Source organism: Amphiura filiformis, chromosome 5, assembly GCF_039555335.1.
Source record: "Amphiura filiformis chromosome 5, Afil_fr2py, whole genome shotgun sequence".
Lineage (NCBI taxonomy): Eukaryota > Metazoa > Echinodermata > Ophiuroidea > Amphilepidida > Amphiuridae > Amphiura > Amphiura filiformis.
The window spans coordinates 52,113,600-52,132,181 of NC_092632.1; the positions used below are offsets into that span (position 1 = coordinate 52,113,600).

The window sequence follows — 18,582 nt, forward strand, 5'->3', positions numbered from 1 at the left end:
GAAACAAAGACGCATGTATGGAAGGCAACCTAAGACAAGACATGGAATTTTATGGCTGTTACATTTTGGAATTTAGATTGTATAAATCAATTCCCGAATCAATTTCGACATTGTGAGTTAAGATTTATTTAATCTAATGCTTAGCTTTATCATGTCTCATTAAAACCACTCCAAAGTCAGTTTGTTGAAAGGGGGCGGTGGAAATAGTAGTAGCCTCGACCCCCTACCAAAAGTTTGGAGAAGTCGTGTAGGCCTATGTAAGCTTATGTAGGGGCCGTTAAGACCCCGGTTAAGACCCCCTTTTTCGCAGCATCGCTGTCACCCAATGACCCCATATTTTGTTATGGGCACGTGCTCTGTCACCCAAAGACCCCCTATGTTTCCTTAGCGATCTTTCACCCAAAGACCTCAACCCTTATTCAGTTTTCCATTTGATCAGCAACGAGTTTAATATCTATCACTAGGCTGAATTTGTTACTTTTTTAAAATAACAAAGCCATGCATTTTGAAGTCATTTAGAAATAGATATTCACTCGGCTTCTTCGGGGGCTTCTTTTGGCTCTCACCTAAAGACCCCATTTAAAAGATCAATTATATTCTCACCCAATGCCCACCTAATTTAGATCCAATTAGGTGGAAGGGATAGTGTGTATCAAACATTATGCCAAAATTCATGTTTACGTACATTGTGCCTTTAAATCATTTTAAATGTTTTGGTAACCTCATCCCGATGGTAGAGTCATGTCATGCTAATTAGGTCCTATAAGGAGCCATAATCTTAATTGCTCAATTGCAACAGCGTCTATAATTGCAAATCAAATTCGCAGCAAAATCAAATCGTGGGTCCCATTGTTAATTCATGATTTCGAATCGATGAATGTTAATTTTATCTTCAATTTGTTACCGAAAAGACCTCATATCGAGCAAAGAAAAGGCGTCTTTTTGCGTAAAATTTCAATGGGAATAACTATTGGTGTGCGCCCATAGGGCGAAATACGCGAAATAAGCGAAGGCGAAATACGCGAAGGCGAAACACGCGAAGGCGAAATAGGCGAAGGCGAAACACGCGAAATAGGCGAAGGCGAAATACGCGAAATAGGCGAAATACGCGAAGGCGAAATACGCGAAACAGGCGAAATTCGCGAAGGCGAAATACGCGAAACACGCGAAATACGCGAGGGCGAAATGCGAAATACGCGAAGGCGAAATGCGAAATACGCGAAAGCGAAATGCGAAGGCGAAATGATACTAATAAGGCTTCATAGAAGCGTCACATCACAAACAATATCATATAGTGAATGCAGTTCAAGGTGAATCAATGTATACAACAGTCGTCACATACGTCAGTCTTTTGTAATTGTATTAAGGGGGTACTACACCCCTGCCCAATTTTGTGCCTATTTTTGCATTTTTCTCAAAAATTATAGTGCATTGGTGACAAGTAAAATATGTATATTTTAGGGGCAAGTACTGCAACTACTGCACTGGAAATTTTATTTCAGCACATACAACAGTTGTGGAGTTACAGTCAAAAATGAGGGAAAACCAATATTTAATCAATAAATCAATAACTACTTGCCTTGAGTTGCTGAATTTTCAGTGCAGTATAGTTGTTGTCTTTGCCCCTATAATATAATATACATATCTTACCCGTCACCAATGCGCTATAATTTTTGAGAAAAATGCAAAAATAGGCACAAAATTGGCCAGGGGTGTAGTACCCCTTAATGTTGTTGGGTTGTCTTTATGATAAATGAACATGATAGACACTCGATCATTGCACGTAAAAAAGTTGAAGATTCACCGACAAAGTATATAGCAAAATAGAAAAAAAAATCAGATTGGTAATACGAAGAAGAAAAATGTGAAAACGATAAATAAAAAAATGTTGGCATTTATACGGCACCTTTTACACGGTGTATCAAATCGCTATAGCCCTACATTTACTCCACTGTCGTTTACTGACAGCTGCCATACAATGACCAAGTCATACCTTTGGGTGGTGGTCAATGGACAATATACTAAGGTATACCACCTTGGTCCGCCCGCAGCTCCCCATTTCACCACTGGGTATAGTGAGGCATAAAGGTAAGGCGCTTTATCCAAGTGCACAACACGATGGCACCAACGGGCTCGAACTCAATCATTCGATCTCGAAGCCGAGCCCGTACCGCTGCACCACCGTGATAAAGATTGCATGAAACAATCAATAGGCCTATTCTGATCTTCCTCAATAATCAAAATTTCGCATACCAGATTGAACAACATGTTCCGTTTGCAGAGTAGGCTATGGAGTTAAAATCAAATCTTTGAAAAATAAACTATGACATCCTGCGGCATATGTTTTAATTTTAAAGCTATTATGTATAGGATTTCCATCAAATTTTCATTTTTGCTATTCTTCATTCAAAATGCTGAAATAAATTAATAATAACTGTCAGCACGGTCAGGAAAGGTTTCCATTTTAAGCCGAAATCATCTGGAGTCATCTGAATACGACATTGTGTCAAAATTGCTTTGTTGTGTTGACCTGGTCCGGTTAAGAACCCCATCTTTCGTTTTCGCCATTAAAATGGAGGTTTTGGTATCTCAATGGTAAGGCCATATTTTGGCAATATTATAGGGCTGGAAGATTTGCTGATTGAATTATGTTAGGATTATTCAAAACGATGGTTGAAACTTGAAAGTGGTTTAAACCACTTATCATGCTTCTGAAGCTTTTGAATCCAAATTTGTGGCTAGCCACTGGCTCTCATATCAAACGGGAATGAAAGACAGGATAAAACTCCATGGGGAGTGACCCCTGGGAGTGACAGTCAAGGTCATAACCAAGGAGGAAATAAGTTGTAACATGTGGTGAAATTGGGCCATACTCCTTTAAATTTCTGAGTCTGAGCTTTGAGACATACTTAACTATATCATGTTATACACAACACAAATTACCAGCACAAACGCTTTAGAGTCAAAACAAATGCATGGCGTTTAGACATGATTTTACAAGGAATGTGTTTCAGATGATATAGCATATGGCATCTGATCTGAAGCATACCCATAAACATCTCTTCCAACAAAATGGATACTTCGACCCCAATTATTGAAACATGGTATTTTCATATCACCATTCGATATTTCAGGATTAAAATTGTGTGATAAAGCCTTAATGTACGATTATATGCTCAAAATGCTGAAATAATGCTAGTATAATAATTATCGGGAAGGGTTTCCATTTGACCTGAAATAACAAGGAAAAGTGAAAGAAACCCTGCTGGTTATTTTGGCCGTTTAACACGCGGACATAATGTCATAATTCTTTGAATTATGACATTATGTCGAACTTTCTCTGTTGACGTACAAACACATGAAACACAACAAATTTGGCTGATTGCAAGTTGGGACATGTGTAAACATAACAAATATGCCAAAAAATCAGGTTTGATAAAAATTAACCAATTTCAAATTGTAAGATCGTACATTATGGCTTTAATATACGGACTGGATCGAAGACGAAGCATAGTTTTGGAAAGTGGTATACGGACGTGAAGGAGATGCTAAATCGACTGTAACACATCCCTTTTTCTTGACTTGCAAACTTGTTTAATCAGTATAATTAAGCTCATCCTTGAGTTCTTCACTTTCTTGAACATGATACTTCCAACAAGTTTGATGATACGCGAAACACAAGACTCGTTGAGTTGTTCTAGTGTTTGTGAATTCTAGAGTCTAACTCTGGGATTGAAACCATGACTGGACCGCTTCATGGATCATGGAATCTTCATGGCTTTCAATAGTATCTTGTTAACAAATATGAAACACAGAACAAAAGTAAATCTCATCTGCCGGCAATATGAAGATCAGCAACATAATTATCAAACTCCGTATCACTTTCCGAATCACTGTCAAGACCAGGACTTGGAGGCGAAGGTGCACTAGGTCTTTCAATCCTTCTTCGTCATCGCTTACATTCGGACTTGGATTACTTGGTCTCATTTGTGTTCTCGTGTCTTGTGGCATCGGTGCGGGATTACCACCTCTTGATGGTCCTATTGACCTTCTTTGTGTCAGCAACACTTGTTGTCCAAGTGTACTCTCTTTATTACCAATCTGTCTATTTCTTGGAGATGTTAAATTGTCAGAAGAGTTCTTTGCCATAATTCTGTCATGCGATTTTTCTCCATGAAATGATCTGGTTCGATTTCCTCGCGCACTTTTTGGACGTGGATTGCTATTGCTTCGTGGTCTCGTTTCTCCACCAGAATATGTTCTCGTTAAAGTCGTTTTGGATCGAGTCAGATTCGCCGGTGAATCAGTTGGTGCACTTGAAAGTGGTGGTAATTGATTAACGTCCTTTCTTCCTTGTTGATGCTGTATTGATCCTGGTGTACCGCATAACTTGCCTCCTCTTGGCGTAGAAAGAACACCATCAGTTCGAGGGCTTTTCCCATTTTCGTAACCATAATCGTCGTTCGCTAACGATCGCGGTGAGGGAAATGAACGAGAGAGGCCTTTTATTGGAGCTAGAGTGTCACTTCCACTATGAGTTGGTTCGTTGGCACTTCTTCCGATTGCTGGTAATGGATTGTTAAATCCTTTACGGTTCTGTGGTGGAGTAGTTGGTTGGTTTTGCAAATGCACTATTCCTAGCACCTCAGCAACTGATGAAGGCGATGGACGCTTGGCTGTAGATGGACTATAATTAGCCGTTGTCTCTACTTCACCCATTATTCAATTACAGGCAAAAACGTAATCACACTTGTAAAATACACCTGTTGCTCTGGCTTTTTATAGCACGAAAAATGTTTAACAGTCATCAGAAAGTTTTGGCTTATTATAGAAAGGCAATATAACAGCATAAACATTCCACATTGTGTGAACACACACAAGTATATATATAGTATACTGCGTGTGCGTTTGTTTAATACGGTTTGTTCAGTTCTTCATACATTTGCGAATTATGCCGTACGCAAGCAGAGCAATGTATGCTTATCACCCTAATGAACGCTGCCAGGGTAACCAAAACCAAGCAATATCATACAAACAGTTGGTAGTGCAATAATGATATGCACATTGAAACGCCCGCACGTATATAGTATATGCTTGATTTAATTCAGCTTTAGGGCAGAAATTAATCAAGCTTCCTTGGATGTTCACAAAAGCATAATTAATCAATGTAATGGTCGATGAGACGCCTGATGTATATTCAAATGTTGTTTTGGAGGAAAAACAGAAACTGGAAAAAAAGGCTTTGTAATGTAACATGATCCTTTTGAACTTGCAGCTGCAGCTGCACAATGTTGCTTAGTTTCTTTTGATATTTTGACAACATTGACAAATTATTGTTTACACGAAAAACAACAAGGTATAGCAGTTGGACTGGCTCGATGTTCGTAACTAACCTTAATATCATTGACACATATAACATCATGTTGGATTTCCATCTTTCAGCGACATTTGTGGTTGCTGTTCCTGATACGATTTCATTATTCAGAATTATGAATAACAAAGTCATTATTTACTTTAAAAAAGAAGATTTTGACAGGAAATTCTCACAGTCTGATTTTGGTTAGTAATTTTGTTAAATAATCAACATTACAAATAGTTGTTAAAATTTAAGTTAATTTACAGAATGGCAAAGTGTGGAAACATAATAGTATTTCATAACAAATTATCAGAACTATCCCAGCAAACACAAAATGTTTTCGACATCATTCGCAAAAGGTTAGAAAAGATTGCCAGAAAATGATGTTTGAATATCGGGTTATAGGGGGTTAAATAAAGGACATATAAAGAGCAAATAACATTTTCATAACATTCAAAAACATTTGTTGATAACCTGCTGCAAAATATTCTAACATAATGTTATTTAAGTGTTGACAAAATATTTGGCAAAAATGTTTGCAAAAAAATATTTTATAATAACATTTTGAAAACATTTTTAAATATTGTGGTAGTATGTTTTCATACAAAACGTTTTAAAACGTTTCCATGACCTTGATATAACCCGACATTTAATGTTATCAAAACGTTTTCTTCTATTAAACCAAAACCCAAAGTATAACATGTTTAGAACGTTTTAAAATCATTTTTGTGTTTGCTGGGATAAGCCTTTTCATTGAACGCTTTTTTGTAGGCCACGTAACACTCTTAACACTGAAGTTCGCCAGTTTTCAAGAATGTGTCCGTTTAATGCTTCGCAGAAAACCAACTATATTGCCTCTTTTATTCATGAGGTGTTTTGTCAACCCAAACATGTCCATTATTGGTTTTGTGAGCTTTTGTTGCAATGTAAATATTGTTGCAGTAATGTGTTTAACAACGAGAGCAAAAGCAATCACATATGCATTAATATTTGCCTCTACAATTATGAAGTATTTACATACATGCACTCCTGTTGATTAGTCAATAAACACTATGAAATGTTAAGAACTCAGATTGAGTTCCGACGAAACTGGAGTCGAAACACAAAGGACATCTCCCAGGGGTGGCACTCAATTTTATTTTATTTTATTTTATTTTATTTTATTTTATTTTATTTTATTTTATTTTATTTTATTTTATTTTATTTTATTTTTATTTTATTTTTGGGTGGGGAGCAAAGAAACTTCTTCAAATGGAATTAAACATGTTGTAAACAAGGTTCTGAGATCAGGAGGTTTCCCATTATAAACCGATGTGGATTGAATGGTTTTATAGGAACTGATTTGAAACGATTTGCCATGAGGGGTCTTGACGGCCGCACTTTATACTTCTGTCAATATTTTAGTATGGAAAATTAAAGCGGGTTTTACGTACCCCCGTTATATTTGCACTTGTGGCTCAATATTTCCTAAAAAACGCTGGTAAAAGGTAATAATACTTTGTCCAATTTGTCTGAAATTTATTTCAAGACAAAAAGTTATTGGTCTATGAATAGGCCTACGTGAAATATATAATTATGAAAGGAAAACACAAACGTAATTAATATAAAGTCAAGTTTAAGCTCAATAATCGCTTAGAATATTTCAAAGAACTAAAATCAATGTTGTTTGCCAATATTAACCCCTACTTCTTCGGCCCAAAAGACACTGGCCATCCACATAACGTTACACGTGAGACCATGCAGCCAAAAGTGCTCTATTTAACGGTTTCGTAGGATAGATGTTTCAAATGGACAAATCATTATATCAAAATGTTCAGAAATTCCCGATAATCTTTTCTGCCATGTTGTTAAATCTGTAGCCTACGAGTTCTATTCCGTTTCCATGGCAATGGACAGGCTATTTAATTTTTTTTCATGTTTTACCCTAATATGACACATAACAAGCCATTTCTTAAACTAAATGGAGCCTCTTCATTATTTGGTGTGGAGAACACATGAAACAATAAACAAAACAAATGAACAAAATCATAGGCCCTCTATACATTTAATTTATTGTTGAATATGTCATAGGCCCCTATCTTGGTGATTTATTTGTGAAGTTTTGAACATGTAATTTGTACATGGGAATGTTTTTGAAAAATTACTTATGCGCAATGGAAAGTGTATCTATTAAGATTTTTAAGGCTTTTTTAAATGATTGATAATTTATGTGTTAAATGTGCACAATTATTAAAACATTTATTTTCTTGCTCTTTTACAGACACGAATAAGCTGCACGAACGCAAAGCGCTGTAGATGTAACAATTGCTGATAGACCCGCTGATGGATACCTTCTATAGGCCTACGGTATTTTACTATTTTAGTACTGGTTTCATTCTTATCTGCTATCTACTGCTGATAGCAAATAATTATAATGCAAGGGTGGTTGGTGGCACTATTGGGCACACGGGCTCCGAATAGCTACAAATGTTGCGATTTTTCATACCTGTCTGCAGCGAAGAAGATCATCGATTTAGATCACGATGAGATAGACTTGTTTTGCAAATTAATGATAGTGAGATTGATTATAATACCAATTACCCATTGCTTCCTTGTACGTCCTGGTCAAAAAATGCTTTGAATGCATGGATATGATTTTCATAAGGTACATGTAGGCAAGCCTGGAAACAAGCAGGCGCCGAGCGATTTTTACCCTACGGTTACTGAGTTTTAACGCCTGGATCCAACCAAAATTACACGCCCAGGCGCCAGAGAAAATCTGTATTTTGCGCCCGGTATCAGTGCTCAGGAAATGGCCCAGTAAAACTTCGTCAGGCAAGTTCATTTCCGCTCAAAATATTGGCCATTTCAATGTATTTTCAACAAAATGCAGTGCCAAATCTTATCTTTTACCTAATATTTCACCAATTTTCCTTGATATTTGCCTTCAGGGCTCATAATTTTGGCAGTATTTTGCCTTGTTTTCAGGTTAGGTGATCACCACGATCGCTAAACATGAAGGCGGCCATCTTGAATTTTGGCGACAGTGTTTCTAGATATTTAAAATTTTCCTAAAATCACGAAATAAAAGGCCAAATTGAATAAAATAAAAAATGAATTTAAAAAAAATGAATAAAATAAAAAAAATTAAAAAAAATTAATTAATTAATAAAATAAAATAAAAATAAAAAAATAAAAAAAAAATAAAAAAAATAAAAAAAATAAAATAAAAAATAAAAAAAAAAAATAAATAAATAAATAAATAAAATAATAAAATAAGACTCAACTGGTCTGTTCAGATATAATAACATTCATTGTATAACTTGTTATTTGTTAACTTGTGACAATAATTAATAATATAATAAGTTAAATACCTAACAAATAACATGGATCTAAAAGTCTCAGGTGAGCATCCAAAGCTGTAGAAATAACAAAAATAAGCATTTTGATACTTTAAGAAAAATGACTCCTGGCTCTTTAAAATGGCTCCTGGTTCACTAGAAAATTACAGGACCAGGAGCCGCTTTTCCAAATGTTTGGCTCCTGGTTCAGACCGACTTATTTCCAGGCCTGCATGTAGGTAACATGCATCATGATCATGTGCATGTGTGCATTGCATGCATCACTTTAAGCTTACCTCATGAATTTTAATTTACAGAACTTAAAGCCATAATGTGTGATTTGCTTCACAGCGATGCCCTCAATTTTACTCGGATTTCTACTTTTTGCATAATTATAATGCCCAGTACATCTAGACTATATAATTAATAGTAGCATGCCATGACTAGCAGGTACAGAACCTGTCTGGATCTGGATTAGTTACTGCCCAACCCCCCTGGGAAGGGGTCACGCGAGCAGGGTGGTGCTAATCTGCAGATGCTTTGGTTGCTTATTTCTTGCTTTCTTTGTCTTTGATGTGCTGTTTGACTGATGATTTAAACTTGTCCTTGTCCTCTATATCTGTGATTTGGTATGGTAGGTTGTTCCAGTCCTTGATTGTGCGGTTCATGAATGAGAATTTTAAACAGTTTTTTGATGCTGGTAATTGTGTAATTCTACTGTGTCGTGAGGCGCGTTGGACAGGGCGCAGGATATTATGCATTGGAATGGCGAGGTGACCCATCAGAGCTTGCTGGAAGACTGAAATTCTTGTTGTCTTCCTCCGATCTTCAAGAGGCTCCCACTCAAGCTCTTCTTTCATTGATGTCACACTGCTGTACCGTTCGTAATCTGCCATTACAAATCTTGCTGCCCGATTCTGCACAGCTTCGAGCTTTTGTATGAGTTCCTGTGTATGTGGGTCCCACACGGATCCACAATACTCCATCCTGGACGGATGAGAGATTTGTAAGCTAGGTTTTTTATTTGTCTAGAACATGAATACAGGTTCCTCTTAATAAATCCCAGAGTTCTATTTGCCTTTGCTGCTGTATTATTAATGTGTGAGTTCCAAGTTAGCTTTGAGTTTAATGTTACCCCCAGGTATGGGTACTCGCTAACTTCTGCTAGTGAAGTATTGTTTAAGGTGTATTTGTACTCTAATTGCTTTCTTGCATGTGTAATTTTGAGGACAAAACATTTTTTGAGTATTAAATTTCATTTGCCATTTAGACTGCCAGGCAGAGACCGTGTTCAGATCTTTTTGTAACATATCGGCATCCTCAGATCCGCTAATTTTTCTATAAACAACGCAGTCATCTGCGAATAATTTCACGGGAAGATGTTAAGTTCTGGGGCAAATCATTAATAAAAATGAGGAAGTCCAGTGGACCAGTAACTGCCCTGTGGGACACTAGATTTAACGTCTAGATTTAACTGTCATGAAAATATGTGAATTCAAATTTGCCATCACATCGCATCATTTTATATCACATTAAAGCCCTTGAGTAAAGAAAGCCAAAACTGAAAACCATTTTATCATAGCACTTTACATTACTTTCATCAAAAACATACAGCCAACATTAAATGCATCAGTTAAAAAACAAAACAGCATAGTCAGGGACTGCCTTTTGAGGAGAGTGAGAGCAATCACTCTCTACTGCTCTCCTTAAAATCTGATATGAGAGTGATTTTTAGCTCTCCTTAATTGACCATTCTTTCTAAGTTACATTCTATTGTAAATGCTCTAAACAGCTCTTCTTGAAGGCTCCAGAAGAGCTATTTAATGCTCTCTTGCAAATTCCAAAAGACGGTCCCTCCAGCCATAGTCTCATGATAAAGCAGCTTTTCTATGTGGAGCTGCTATCACAATCCCTCTCAAATTCCATGTGCAATATATCTCATCACAAAAATAAATCATATATTTGGGTCAATGTCATTTGAAGTGAAGTAGGCCTATAGACAATAGGTTTCCTTGACCGTGACCTATCTTTTCTTTTAATTTTCTATGTAAAATATGTATTGTGTTTCAAATGTCTGCTTTGTGCTTTTAGTGTTAATAGACACATGAATTGCCAAAACATTATAATGGCAAGTTTTATAATATATGCCCAAATACGATTCACCTATTTTATAATACATACATACGGTACTCAACATTTTCCTGATTGACATGATCCAGCATAATTAAATGTGATACCCTTTTTGCACCTGTTACTATGTAATAAATAAATTTTGGTGTTTTATATAGCGCCTTTTCCGGATCTTAGAGGGATCAAAGCGCTGTAATTTCGCTGCCATGGTGAATCATCACAATCAGATCGCATCAACTAGGCTGGTTGCAGCGAACTTGGCGCAAACCTATCCGCACTTAGATTGTAACATCCACCAATTATCTATGCAGCTCCCGAATTCCATTGGGTGAAGGAAGTTTTTGATAGCCAAACAACTATTAGTTACAACAAACAACTATTATTACTAATCACCGAATTTTTTTTAAAGCAGGAGGAAAACGGAGATCCCGGAGAAAACCTGCGAGAGCGAGCATGGAATCGGGATAAACCAAGTGCACATGAGTCCTTGGGCCGCGCCGGGGCTTGAAACCGGGACCTCAGTGGTGCAAAGCGAGGGGACTACCGCTGTGCTAACTCGCCCTCCCATGTAAGGCCGTGTAAAATTAATATTTTGGTTCTCGTCCCTCCCTCCTCAATTTCTGGGATTTGTCAGATTTTTTTTTTTTTTTTTAGATTTTTCATTTTTTAAGACTTTGGAATGATTTATGAAATCTTCATACATATAAATAAGTTTATTAGAGAACAAGCATCACTTCCAAGTCTTTTTGTGGTACTCTAGGGGTTGATCCTCAGAATCTCACATTTAAAAAAAAAAAAAAAAGGGCCTCATCGTTTCCTCGAGCACTGTTGGAGAGGACCGAAAACTACTGACAATGCTAATTTTACATTGAAAAAAAAAAAAAAAAAAAAAAACACCTCCCTCCCTCATCAATTCATGAAAATCCTCTGGATGAGAACCAAAACATTAATTTTATACGGCCTAATACCACTTTGAATTATACATAATTATAGGCATACAAATTTTTGCGCAGTGTTGCGTTTTAAAAAATATTGTTGCCAGTTCTCTGAACAGTAATTTAAGTGGATTTTTATCGTTGAAATTTAAAGTAGAATTTATACAATATACCATAATTATTTCATTGATATTAATATTTTGAACCACAGGAGTGATGATGAAGGTACTTCATATGGCCATTTATTGGAAGGACTAATGAATGGACTTCTACCAACTGTACTGCAACAAAGAACGAGTACAATCTGAAAACTGCATGTACATGAATAGTAAATATATTGTGTAGACAGTTGAAACACAAAGATAGCAATGAAGAATCTCTTGCAAAAAATAGCCACAAGCTTGAGAAAAGATGGTTTCTTGTGGAAAAAACGGGCTGGTATAATGTATGCTCTGGGCATATGGACAGTATTAGGAGTGGTATTTGTGTATACTGGAAACCCAAGAAATATATTTACATGAGGCAACCCAACCACTCAGGACCTTTGATACAGAAGAAGAACGGGAACAACAATATGTGTTGATTAAAGAACAACAAAGAGAAAGTAAGCATAGAGTCTGAAGTTTACCGTTTTCTAAAATCCATTTTCCGTGTTGTAATCTGTGTTGTAATATTTGTAAATCTGTGTTTCATGAATAAAGCTTAACATGTATAAACAATGATATTAATTCAAAATATAGGGTCACATGAACTGATTCTCCTCCCAGTATTTGTCTCCTCTCCCAAGAAAAGCAGTTTGGTAACTAAAACTGCTTAAATAGGGTGTTGGGAAAATAATGAGTGAGAATTGAGCATAAAAAACTCTTGAGGGAAGTGCAAAATGTGTGGCATATAGGAACTGAAGCAAACTGAATATGGTGGTCATGGGACTCTGATGATGAGGGTGGCAACTGAGCCTGAGAGTTGTTACATACCATGTGTTTATACTGAGCACCTCACAATACCGCGAGGTGCTCAGTATAAACACCTCGCATTACCGCGAATTCACCTTCACCCCCATTTCAATCCGCTCGCATTCACCAGGTCGTTTCTACTGGGCTGCAAATGCAGGGTAACATTTCACTACTCATGTATTATAGTGTGGAAGGCCAGAGAATATTTTTCATGACCGTCAAGGTCAGATTTGAATGCTTATGCTGTATTGTAGTATGCTAACTTCCTGTGTCACCCACCAAATCTTCATTCGATCTGTTGCTACTGAGAATGTTACCTAACCACCTCAAAAGGTGGTTGATGGATTCACTCGCATCACCCTGCATTCACCTTCACCCAATCTGTTTCTACTGGAGCCGTATACCTCGCATCACCCTGCATTCACTTGAATTCACTCGAATCACCCGCAACCACTTTGCTCAGTGGAAACACGCTGTTTAACCATCGCATACTTGTATGTACAGAAGAGTGCCCCACCCTGTTCCCACCCCATCCCCAATTTCAAGGGTTTAATTTTGATTCTCTGTAGTAACTACTGCTAAACAATAAACTGTGAAGCTATCAATCCGAGAAAATGTGATAATATAAGTGTTAATCTCAGTCACATATAAGAACTTGTTCAATATCTAAAATTGATCTTTCTCTTTTAATTTCTACAGGAAGTCAAGCTAATGCTGAATATGTAGCAGAAAACATCTACACACCACTGGATTTCATGTCCTGATTCAAATCAAGGAGCTGCATTCAAGAGATCCTTTCAAAGAACTATAAACTAACTGTGTACATCATGTTAGGATGTGTTTGCAGTGTCTGAAATAAGCAAAAAATGGATGTTGTCCCAAGGACATTTAAAGCATAAATTCTGCTTGTCTCAAAACATTTCAGTTGTCCCCAAAATGTGTTATATTTTTGAGTGCAAAAAATCTTGTTTGATGTTTTTTGCTCTGGAAAATATATTTACTGTGTGGTAGCAGTGGTCCATAGATCTTTCTTTGAAATGATATGACATGTCAGTTTTTGCTCTGGAAAATCCATACAAATTGGTAAACCTGTGCAAGCTTTGCAATTCACCATCTTGATCATGCGGATCTCGAGCACTGGAACCACTGGTCAACTCAGTGAAATGGTTAATTCAAAATATTCAGTGGTGGACAATGCTGAGCAAGTGGACATCACAGCATATATAATACTGTGTGGAAGCAGTGGTCCATAGATCTTTCTTAATGATATGACAAGTCAAAACTTAATGCCAAGTTTTAGTTATTTATAAATCATGATTTTGGAGGTAAAATATAGTGGAGAAGTAAACAGCTCATTGTGGTTGTCCCCAGTGATTTTTGGACAAGAGGACAAGAGAATAAATGCTTATTTTGAAATGCCAATGTCAGGCAATGTGCTATTGTAGCCAACCATCTGGGCTACATAAAGATCATTTGCCTTGGCTCAAAATCCTAAATATAGTCTGCTACAAAAAAGTGGTTTTGTATAATTATAAGTTGAAATTATAGCTGAAATATGAAGTTCATTCATGTGATATTAATAATGTAAGTACATCATGCCAAAATGCCAAAACTGTGTTTGAATACAAAATCATCTCAGAAGTAAATGAACTTGGAAATATTTCTATTTTTTGGTCTCTACCAGTGCTATAATGTCAAGAATAATAATTTGCTATAGGTTGCATGATTCCCCATATTTTGTAAACATTAGTTATATCCATATTAAATATTGCAATGTCTCATACTATAGTCTGTATACCTTACTCGAGTCAGTAAAGTAAAATCAAATTTTGGGATTTTCTCAAAAACTAGAAATTTTTTCAGTAATCTATTAAGCCAGTTGGATTCCTTGCATCATTACCTTTCTAAAAATGTATACTTTTAGCTTCTCATTATACATTTAAAGACTCAATTTAGAATTACTCGAGAAATGTACAGACTATATACTTTGTTTGACTTATAAATAGCAAGACTCATAACATCATGAATTGATATAGAATGATATGACGTGCATGCAGTTGGGGCAGCGCTTAGATGCTACATATAGTTGCGGATTGGGTGGCTGGGGTACTCTAATATGTGAATTTATGCCAGTGTAAATGAGACTATATTGACAGGTGCAGCAACAAAAACAAAGTAATATTTGCCATTAATAAGTTGAAGGATGTACATTGATACACTAAACATGTTAATAGAGAAACATGCATGGTTTATATATTTCAGTTTCTTGTGTTTTTGTCAAGATTTGGGTACAATTACCGAATAGGGTGCAACTTGCTAGACTTGAGTCCAGTCCTTGTTTACGGAGTTTAGGGTTAGGGTTGGGATGGGCAGTCTTGTAATAAGTAGTAGAGTTGCACCCTGTTCGGTAATTGTTCCGAGATTTGTAAGCAGTTTTAAACTGGTACCTGATACAGCATTCAGCACTTACAGACAACAAAAAATTAATACTTTTTTGTTGTCTGTAATTATAGTGTTGAATGTTGAAAATAAAAAAATGTTCAGCCAAAATTAATAAATCAGCTGAAAATCAATCCCCACAAAAAATATTCTTACAAATTATTTTTTGTCACCTTAGGATCAGGAACAGGAAGAAATAAATTTATTGAAATTACGTATTGCTTGTGTGATTTTGTTGTATACAAATGTGTATTGTAGTACTTAGCCAATAAAACACAGTACATGCTCTAGGAGCCAGAGTATTTCAACACACCTACTACTTTTTGGATCACACTATGAACCTTCATTTCACTGGGTTATAAAATATTAGCTTTGACATCAATATCATAATTTAGATGGGGCACAGTATAGTGGGGGATGAGCCATTAAAATATATCCTGCACCTATCAGGGATGCAAGTTTCCAGTCACTGCAGGCTTTCAGGGCCCAGGGTTTTCACAATGTTAAAAAATTTCCTGCATTTGGGTTTCCTATGTCAGTATGAATTCGGCAGACAGCTGAATCCGTATTCAACTTCTGGTAAATTCATGTTACGTATTTGTTATTTTTGAATTAGTGAACAAGAGATCAACGCTTTAGTTAACGAGGGCAGCATTATCAATCGTCAACTGTGCTGCACTGTTAGCTAATCCTGTTTGCTACCCTCTTGTTTACTTATCACACTGATCATCATTAAAAAAATTGATATACTGCCCTCTATTATCTAGTGCCTTGATCTAGAGCCTTGATCCATTGCTAATTCAAAAATAATTCATGCATAACATGAATTTACCAAAAGAGGAATACGGATTTGACTGTCTGCTGAATTCATAACGATGTGATTCCCAAGTTATGACACTGAAATCTGGCATTGCACATTAGCCACTGATGATTTAAATCCTACAAATGTTTAGTCACACACAACAAATGGTTTAGTTTGATAAAGTTCAGCTTTATTTCTAATCGGATACAATTGGGCAATGAGTCTATACATAATGAGTCTTTTCTTACATTATACAGTCCTGAAGAGGAATAAATGAAACATACAATTTATGTTTTAAAACATGAGTAAATATAGCTTCCATAAATAAGTTGTATTAATTGTTATCAGTTCCTCATTTACCCTGTGAGAGAGTTGGGTTCTATGCTGCAAGGATATAGTCTTCTTACCAAGAAAGGTTCAAACCAAATTTGGCATTTATTTTTTCATGTTTTTGATAAGTATTTGATGTTATGTTTTATTTATTGATTGTAACTAATGTAAATTCAAGCAGTTACTTAATCCTAGCCACTTCAACTTTCAGGAACACAGCAAACAAAAAACGTTTTGAACATTATTCACAGGTTAGAAAAGGTTGCCAGAAAATGTTTAAATGTCGGGTTATATAAAGGATATAACAAGGGTATAAAACGGTTTTCTTAACATTCAAAAACATTTTTTGATAACTTGCTGCAAATATTCCAACATAATGTTATTACACTTACAGTGTTGACAAAATATTTGGCCAAAACATTTGCAAAAAACATTTTGCAATAACCTTGTAAAAACATTTGAAAATGTTTTTGTAGCATGTTTTCATACAAAACGTTCTATAACATTTTCATGACCTTTGTATAACATGACATATAATGTTACATATATGTTAAAACATTTTTACTAAAAATCAAAAGATAACCTGTTTGGAACATTTTGTGTTTGCTGGTAAGCACACTATACCATTTGGTCATCTCTGACAATCCAATGGGATGGGTATTATAGCTACATGTACCTCATGAAGTCCTCCATACTACATGTTGTTGGTATTGAATTTTGGACCACCAAAATGCTTTTATTGACATATGATAACCCCCCCCCCTTGTCTACTTGATGTCCGAATTAAATCATTTTCAATTGAGAAATTTGTCAGTTTCAAATAATTCAATAATTTCAATGACAATTTCTGTTTTAAGGGATCAGATAGCATTGCAATGTTTGCACAGTATTTTTGTGATATGAGAGCACATCAAATTGCACTCTGAATAGAAGGAATGAATGTCCTTGATATCAAGTAATTTTGATTTTTTGAAATTCGCAATATAATACAAATTTTATGGCGTGTATTATAACAAAATGTACATGTATACGAGAACAAAATCTTTGGAAAAATTGTCATTAATATTTTGCTTGAAAATATGGATTTTTCAAATAAAAAGGTTAAATTGCGGTGAAATTGCTCCCAAAGACCAAATGGGCACAGCCCACAGCAGCTGAAGGGAGTATCCCATCATGCATTGCAGTATATATGTATGCCCCATAGCAAATGTATGCAAAAAATAAACAAGAGCCGCTTAGATATTGAGAGCTATGGATAGTTTCACAATACTTTATGGGTCAAAAGTCTAAGCTTCCCTGATTTAAACGAGTTATTTAAAGTTGAAGTGAGGGATTTTGTGTACATTTTCTATGGCACATTCAATTTTATTATGGTACCGCATGGGATACTCCCTTCAGCTGCTGTGGGCACAGCCTATGGGAAATACTTGTTTTTGAGCCTAATATTGGTGAAATATTTATTGCTTTACTAGAAAATTGCACTTTCAGTTAAAAACAGCAAGCAAAAACTCAAACTTTGATGTTAAATAATAATAGATACTTAACTACAAGCCTAACATTTAACTAAAAAATATTTTTAAGATATAGAAGAACATAATTCTAATATAATATAATATTGATTCATATTTATTACTATTTACAAAGATTAACATTTAGAGGAACATAAAAAAAGTCATAAAACAAAGATGGATATGCAAATGGCTGTGTGCCAAAAAAAAATAGCAGATACACATTTGGCATCTTGGTCATTGTTCAAATTAAGGAAAAAAATGGAGGTTGTCTGACATGATATGACAGACAAGCATGACTATATGTGACATGATCAAGGGGAATGAGTCACATGTCGACCCTGGTCGAAAATGAGTTTTACATGTGTTTCTAAAGAGGACATTTAGAACTTTCTGAAACTGAAAACCCCATGTTGATACGACTTTTCTTTGCAAAGTTATATCAATTTATCAATCACTGAAAACAATATAAAACAAAAAGAATTTTAACACTTTCTTTGCCAATATCTCAAAATCAATATTAGCGACATCCGACTCTTTTCCCTTGATCGTGTCACATATGTGTTTGGTGGTCTGCCAGATTTTTTGTTCGCCCACAACTTTCATTTTTGATTTTGATTCAAACACAAGGAATAAATTCCTACCTCAGAATTTTCAGATGTTACTCCATCTTTCATCAGCGAGTGAGTGTTTTCATTTTTGTTTGCCCTGTGATTTGAACAAAAAATCCCAACTTTTTGCACATTTCTTTAAACAATCTGGTGGGTCCTTTTTGTCCTGAGATATGATATTGAATGGCTTTGGGTGTG

General features: G+C 35.7%; 1 long non-coding RNA gene across 1 annotated transcript; it reads left to right on the forward strand.

Moving 5' to 3' along the window:
• Positions 1 to 7,863: 7,863 nt before the first annotated feature.
• Positions 7,864 to 15,546, forward strand: LOC140153338 (uncharacterized). Its single transcript, XR_011859094.1, has 3 exons — positions 7,864 to 8,000; positions 11,953 to 12,345; positions 13,394 to 15,546. It is a non-coding gene; the product is annotated as an uncharacterized lncRNA (long non-coding RNA).
• The last annotated feature ends 3,036 nt before the right edge of the window (positions 15,547 to 18,582 follow it).